This window comes from Pelophylax lessonae (assembly GCF_965119305.1).
Source record: "Pelophylax lessonae genome assembly, chromosome: 4".
Lineage (NCBI taxonomy): Eukaryota > Metazoa > Chordata > Amphibia > Anura > Ranidae > Pelophylax > Pelophylax lessonae.
Window position 1 is genome coordinate 417,145,515 of NC_138771.1, and position 8,574 is coordinate 417,154,088.

Here is an 8,574-nt window from a genome sequence, read left to right on the forward strand (position 1 = left end):
AGAACCAGGGAAGCTAAGCCTATTCAGTATCATTGCAAACAAAAACAATGTCCTGAATCTGGAATGAAGCCAGAGAGAAGAATCCCTGTGTAGGGTTATTGTTTCTTTTATCAGATGTTTTTAACCCCATAAAAAGGATCTCACCCAATCAATTAAATAAAATATTCTGTCTGACATCTTAGTACAAATGTTAAGCAATACTGTATTTCTCTTTTAATATGGAAGTGCTTCCTTACAATACACATTGTCATTTTTATATTACAGTAAATATACAATAAATTAAACATAATTAAAACAGGTACCAAGAACATGTATTTCCTATACAATTTTTGCTTCCATCTTGGAATACATGATAAGCTTTGTATGTTCCTTTCTTCTAGTCTAACAAACTTACTCTTTGTCATTGTCAATTCTTCAATTGTCAAATCTTCTGATTCCTGCTGTGGCTGTGATCGGCTAGGTGTGGCCCCCTGGCCCTATTCACTATAAAAATAGGTCAACAGTGGTCACCGCTATCCATGGCTGTCCACACAACCAGTGATTACCTGCCGTGATCCCGCTCTTTATGTGCGTCCAGTATTGATCAGCACAGGTAATCTGTGCAGAGAGCTGTGAATAGCTGTGGTCACCAGCAGCCTGTCATTATAATGGGTGGGGCTGGCGGCTCCACCTAGCTTATCTCAACCGCAGCAGGAATCAGAAGATTCTTGCCACAGCAATTCACATCAGCCCAAATCGCCGGTGTGAATGCAGCCTTACTGTTGCTCATACAAATTAATCAATCTGCCACCTTTTCTCTGTGGTGCAATCTGTAACAAATTTGGCCATGTATAGAGATGGACAAATCTGATGGCTGTACCATTTGGTGTAGGTATTATTGTGTAGGGACAATAAATGTGGTCATAGAAGAACCTCATATACTCACAAATGGGGATATAATTAGACCCCATGTTCCGTTCCAACATTTTTCCTATATCCAGGGATATATGTTGACTGCAAGTCCAAAACATATACACAAAACATTTATTAGCAAGTAAGGTTTAGCATGACTTTTCTTGGCCAATAAATAGCCTGTCTATTGACACCTTTACTTTTTGCATCAAACTTTATGCAATAATCATATTTTATTTCACTAGTAAATAGAGGTATTAAGTGTTTTCTAAATATGTTTTGTACCTGAAAAAGTAAGGAATTGATTTACATCCACATTGCTTTGTTGTATGAGCAATCATTGGCCTTACTGTTAGCATTTTAGCCTTTCTTATATTCACATAATGCATTTTATTTTAATGTTTTGGGACTGGAAAAATAAAAAAGTAACTAAATATTGATTTAGTGTTCATTAAAACAAAAGGCAGCCAGCCTCATATGGCACAAGGTTGTAAACATATGATTGTAAATGAATAGCGCATAAGAGATATTTTCTTGAATTTTATTGCAGACAGTTGCAGCATGTAAATATATAACAATGTTGGCTAGTGTGTAATTCTTGAAAACAAACATATAAATAAAGAAGCAAATTACAAGCGATCCTGTGTTGTGTCTTCCAAACTTGGTTACTTTGGCTAAATGTGATGAAAGATTGTAGTATTTAGATCACAATGAAACAATGTAGAGACTACTTCATGATGTCATTACTTATTAACTAGCATTTATTGACCGTTTTGGTGTCTCAGTAGAAAGCTGCACAGAGTTCAGTACTCTCAACACTTATGTGTGATTAAATTATCAAGATCCCTAATCTGAAACAAATAGCTGATTTGCATAATTGATCATGGTAAGTGACTCAGAAAGTCTTGAAAATCAAATCTTGTACTTGTAGAAATATCCAGTCACCTAGCCTACCTATTTATATTAGATTCTAGTATAAATACTTGGTTTTCTTTTAATGTGCTACTAGGTTTTAAAAGAGGGATTCAATGTTTTACGTGTTCCAATATACACTGTATTACCAAAGGTATTGAGACACCTGCCTTTACACACATGAACTTTAATGGCATCCCAGTCTTAGTCCGTAGGGTTCAATATTGAGTTGGCCCACCCTTTGCAGCTAACACAGCTCCAACTCTTCTGGGAAGGCTGTCCACAAGGTTTAGGAGTGTGTCTATGGGACACTATTTTTTCCCCACAAAAGTTTAGCTACCCTTTAATCTGTATGTTAAGTAAAAGTAGGGCATGGATTATTATTATTTTTTTTTTTTTTTTTTGCTGTCATAGGGACATTGGGAAAATGTTTCTAATTCTTCCTGTTGGAGATACACAACAGACAATAAAAGTCATAAAATCATTTAGCGATATCTGACGATGAATCTCCCCAGGGGTCACAAAACCTGTCAGGGGTTCTAACCCTTCCAAATTTACCCTTCTAAAAGGTTTGGCTTTGCATACACTTTAAGAGCTGGTTTACACAAGATGCAGATAGGTGTGTTTTTAAATGCAGTATAAACGCAGCACGAGTATGAATGCAAGAAAAATGAATGTATTCCAATAAGCCTGGTTTACACCATTGCAAGTACGGGACTGCATTGCAAATACACATGAACTCACACAAATGTATGTAAATGCAGCATAGTATCACAAAGCACACTGCAAATGCACTGAAAATGCACACAAAAAAGTACAATGCACTCAAATATTGTGGTGTAAAGGAGCCCTAAAAAAAGCTTATGAGAAAAATCATTGCTGACCTCTTTTTGAAATTGTGTTTTAACAAACCTGTTGTGATTAAAAATTTGGGGGCTACAAAAGTTTAATTTGTTACTATGACCCTAGCTGTGCAGTCATCCTGTTGGAGAATTCTGCTCTTTGACAGATAACATAAAGAGACAAAAAGTCATGACCAAATAACACTTTTTCCACTACTCTTCCTCCTATTGCCAGGGCTGTGTCTTCTCATCTAGATCTCTTTGTTTTCTTGGGCTGTGTTTTCTCATCTAGAGCTCTTTGGTTGCTTGGGCTGTGTTTTCTCATCTAGATCTCTTTGGTTTCTTGGGCTATGTCTTCTCATCTAGATCTCCTTGATTGCTTGGGCCGTGTCTTCTCATTTAGATCTCCTTGGTGCTTGGGCTGTGTCTTCTCATCTAGATCTCCTTGGTTGCTTGTGCTGTGTCTTCTCATCTAGATCTCCTTGATTGCTTGGGCTGTGGCTTCTCATCTAGATCTCCTTGGTTGCTTAGGCTTTGTTTTCTCATCTAGATCTCCTTGGTTGCTTAGGCTTTGTCTTCTCACCTAGATCTCCTTTGTTGATTGGGCTGTGTCTTCTCATCTAGATCTCTTTGGTTGCTTGGGCTGTGTCTTCTCATCTAGATCTCTTTGGTTGCTTGGGCTGTGTCTTCTCATCTAGATCTCCTTTGTTGCTGTGTTTCAAATTAACGTGATACATACTTAACTGGTGTATATACTGTATAAGTATGATATTCAGTTATTTGTATGACCCTTTTCCTGACAGGGAGTACTTTTGAAATATTTCTCCACAAAATGTATGCATCAAAATATTTTTCTTAAAGGATGACTAAACCCAAGAACAAAAATGCAGTATAACAGTCTTTTGATGGGCTGGCTGCAATTGCTTTCTTTGTTTCAAGCTAAGAATATTTCTTGTGAGCTGCACTGAAGAATATCTTCCTTCCTAGCTATCTTCTGTATGGTTCCCCCCCAAAAATACACTGGAAGAGTGACATAGCCATTGAGGAACAGTAAATGTGTTATTTGCAGATTGCCAAGATAAAAATGCAAAGCAAGTTTGAGAAAATGGAGCAAATGCAGTCACAACACCAAGGACTAGTAATTTGCAAAATATTAAATTTTTTGTTTTGAGTTTAGATACGTTTCAACTTTTTTTTGCTCCTATCTATAGCTACTATAGTACAATATTTTACTTTTAGCAAATCTGACACCATATCAAATTGATCCAGTGTAAATTGGGCCCTGAAATGACACCTAGTCATAAGTTGCCCAATTTTAAGATTTTATGAATATAGGCTTCTGAAAATTGGCAGTATTTTTCTGGCAGAATTTGTCAGAAAAAAATGTTTTTAAAGCTATATGTATGTGCGTATACGTGTGCATGTACACACATTTATACGCATATGGCATATGGCGTAAATGCATTCTCCTAGGCAGAATGATAATCTATTCTAACCATTGGAATACATTTAGGTGCATATGTACACTTTTGTGCACAATTACATTTGTAGACACGTACAAGAAATTATTTGAATTTTGGCTGGCTTGGACTGCTGTATCAAATGCATGCCAGGCAGGAATACAGCATTTAGTAGGGACAAACAAAGGCAAAATTATGGTGTTTATTGCATTGTGTTTGTGTTTGTTTTTTTGAGACAGTGCACTATTTTTGGACAAAATACACAAGGAAAAATATGCAAAACCATGGAAAAGTCATACAATTATTGTATTTTCACTTTTAATATTTTCTATTACTTTATTTGAATCATATATAAACCAAAACCAAAAGTTTATTTTATTGCAGCTTACCAGTCCTTACATATGGTGTCTGTATTGGAAATATGAATTGCAAATGTTTTTACCTTTATAATACTGCACTTCCTGTCCTAGGGTTACTAACTTATGTACTATAAACATATCTTCCTCTCCCAGTCTCCATAACATGGGAGGCAGAGGAATTACTAGTGCACAGGCCATAGCTTGACAGGAAGTTAAGGGATACTGGGGGGTTATTGAATACATCTGGTTCAGCTCTGCATAGAAACCAATCAGCTCCCAGGTTTTATTCTCAAAGCTTAATTGAACAAGCTAAAAGTTAGAAGCTGACTGACTACCACACACAGCTGCACCAGATTCTGTATGCACCAGTTTTAGGAAATCTCACCCACTGCCTTTTTAGCAAGATCAACAGATATTTTTGCACTGGATACAAATATTTTTAGCCTGGAAAATGAAAACTAATGTACCAAATACATCTATCTAAAGATGGGTATGCTGCAAAAAAAAAAAAAAAAAAAAATTATATATATATACGGCTGTATTTACATTCCAGTCCACCGATAAAGAAAGAAGTCCTCTCAAGAAGATTTTGACTTTGACAGTTTTATCAATGGACATTTAAACACAGCTCACTGATTGCCCTAAAGCTGGATATACATGTTCAGCTTTTTTTTCAACCAGTGTCAGTTAGTGTCTGATTGTCTGTCGCAAAATTGTTGTCCCACTATAAGTCGTTGGTCACCACCATTACTAGTATAAAAAAAATTCATAAATGTATACCATAGTTTGTAGACGCTATAAAGTTCATGTAAACCAATCAATATATGCTTAGTGCAATTAGCAGAATACATATTGGCCTAAATATATGAAGAAATTAGATTTTTATAGTTTTTTATTGGACATTCCCCCACCAGAGAAAACGCAGTCCTGGATCTATTGCTCACTAATGACCCAGACATAATCTCGGAGGTAGGAGTCCAGGACAACCTGGGCTCTAGCGATCACAGGATGATCACATTTAGTGTAAATAACAACATAACAAGACAAGTGGGGAACATAAGAACCCTAAACTTCAGAAGGGCAAACTTTCCAAAATTGTACTCAATGATGGAAAAGGTAAACTGGGACCAAACCCTGGGATCCCTGACCACAGAGGAAAAATGGGAATGCTTTAGGAACATATTAGGCAAAGGCATCTTGCAGTGCATTCCTATGGGAAATAAATTTAGAAGAGACAAAGCCAAACCTGGCTGGCTAAACTGTAGCGTCATAAAACTTATTAGGGGGAAAAAATTGGCCTTCAAGAAGTATAAATCAGAGGGCACAGTATCGGCTTTCGAGCAATACAAGGAGGCAAATAAGAAAAGTAAACAAGAAATCAAGATGGCTAAAATCAACTTTGAGAGACAAATAGCGGAGGATAGTAAAAAAAACCCAAAGAAATTCTTTAAATATATCAACAGCAAAAAAACTAAGGCAGAGCATATTGCACACATAATTAACAATGATGGGAGGATGGTTACAGAGGACACTGAAAAAGCAACCGTGCTAAATGCTTTTTTCTCGTCAGTCTTTACACAGGAAAAGGAGGGGTACACTGACCATGACTGTATGGTTAGTAGTAATAAACAGGACTTGCCACCATGGCTAACAGAGGGGGAAATCAGGGAAAGGCTGGATAAACTTAACACAAACAAATCACCAGGACCGGATGGCATACATCCGAGAGTACTCAAGGAACTCAGTAAAGTTATATCGAGACCACTGTTCCTGATCTTTGCTGACAGTATTAGGACAGGAGATGTACCAGGGGATTGGAAGAAAGCTAACGTGATTCCAATATTCAAAAAGGGCCAGAGGCATATCCCGGGAAATTATAGGCCTGTCAGTTTGACATCAGTAGTATGTAAACTTCTGGAGGGGATGATAAGGGACTATATTGTAGAGTTTGCTAAGGACAACAACATCATCAGCAGTAATCAGCACGGGTTTACAAATGGGCGTTCTTGTCAAACCAATCTCCTTACATTCTACGAGGAGGTGAGCTGTGAGCTAGATAGGGGCAGACCAGTGGATGTGGTGTACTTGGATTTCGCTAAGGCGTTTGATACAGTTCCCCACAAGCGCTTAATTTATAAAATAAGGTCTGCAGGTATCGATAGCAGGGTTTGCTCTTGGATACGGAACTGGCTAAAAAGGCGGGTCCAAAGGGTAGTAATAAACAGCGCATACTCAGACTGGTCTGAGGTGGTAAGCGGGGTCCCCCAAGGCTCAGTCCTGGGACCAACCTTGTTCAATTTATTCATAAACAACATTGAGGTCGGGATCAGTAGTTCGATATCAGTTTTTGCAGATGACACAAAATTGGGCAGGGCAATAACTTCACAACATGAAGCAGATATCCTGCAGAATGACCTGGACAAAATAACAGAGTGGGCAACGACATGGCAAATGAGGTTTAACGTGGAGAAGTGTAAGGTTTTGCACTTGGGGACTAAAAACATAAAATCACAATACACGTTAGGAGGGGAGCCCTTGGGGGAATCAAAAATGGAGAAGGATCTGGGAGTATTGGTTGATGATAGATTAGGAAACAGCATGCAATGTCAAGCAGCAGCTTCCAAAGCCAACAGAATATTAGCATGCATAAAGAAAGGGATGCATTCCAGAGATAAGACTATAATCCTTCCACTTTATAAAACTCTGGTCCGACCGCATCTGGAGTATTCCGTCCAGTTCTGGTCGCCAGTCCTCAGGAGGGATGTGTTGGAGCTGGAGAGAGTCCAGAGAAGGGCAACTAAACTAATTAGGGGATTGGAGGACCTTGACTATGAAGAGCGTCTACAATCGCTCGATTTATTCTCCCTGGAGAAGAGACGTCTGAGGGGGGACATGATAGCAATTTATAAATATCTTAATGGGGATCCCAGCTTAGAAAAAAAGCTGTTCATTCGAAGGGATTGCATGAGGACTCGAGGGCATACAATGCGATTAGAGGAGAAGCGTTTTAACCTCAGGCAACGGGGGGGGGTTCTTTACTGTTAGGGCAACAAGATTGTGGAATTCTCTACCACAAGAGGTGGTTTCTGCGGGTAGTATGGTGGCTTTCAAAAGACTCTTAGACTTACATCTCAAGGATCAGAACATTCAGGGGTATGGGAGATGATTACAGCCACACATGCCTACACAGGTTGAACTGGATGGACTATTGTCTTTATTCAACCTCACCTACTATGTAACTATGTAACTATGTAACTATGTTTTATAGTAAACAGAAAAAAAATATTGTTCTTTATTTTCAAAATTGACAGACTTTTTTTGTTTATAGCACAAAAAATAAAAAACACGGTGATCAAATACCACCAAAAGAAAGCTTTATTTGTGAGAAAAAATACTTTTATTTGCATAAAGCATTGCATGACCGCACACTTGTGAGTTAAAGAAATGCAGTAATGTATTGCAAAAAATGGCCTGGTCATGAAGGGGGGGAAATTGTCCAAAGGTCAAGTGGTTAATGGAAAAAGATACTAACCAGTGTTTGACACAATGGCAATGAGTATGTATTAGTCTCCAGTGGTGGCAACAGTGATGATGCATTAATGAACATAGGAAGTCTTATCCTTGGTACTGCACAAACTTTGTGTGCAAAGTGTGGCCTCAAATACCTCCATTTGCCTTTCTTTTCAGGAAAATGCCCAAATTCAATAGCTATTGTAGTTAGGATTTATAAACACGCAGCAATCTAGTAGTCACCCAGTTTAAAATCTACTATCAGTTAGGAAATAGACAAGCATGCAACTTGTAATGCTTGCCAGACTAAAGCAGACTATAGATGAAGCATTTCTTTCATTCAACCAGTAGGTAGAACAATTTTAAAAAATATCTGATTCCTCCATAAACAAATTCTGTGTTAATGGGCGATTCCAGCCCATAGAGTTATTGTATTCTGACAGTGGTGAGAGCTGCCTGCTGTCAGAATACAATGCTCAGTGTTGCTGGTTTTATGGTTGATTGAGCAAAAAAAATTTTTAGGACTAGCAAAGTAGAAGGTGATCGAGAGATTGACTTTTGTACAATCAGACTGCCCATAGATGAATCAAAATTCGGCCG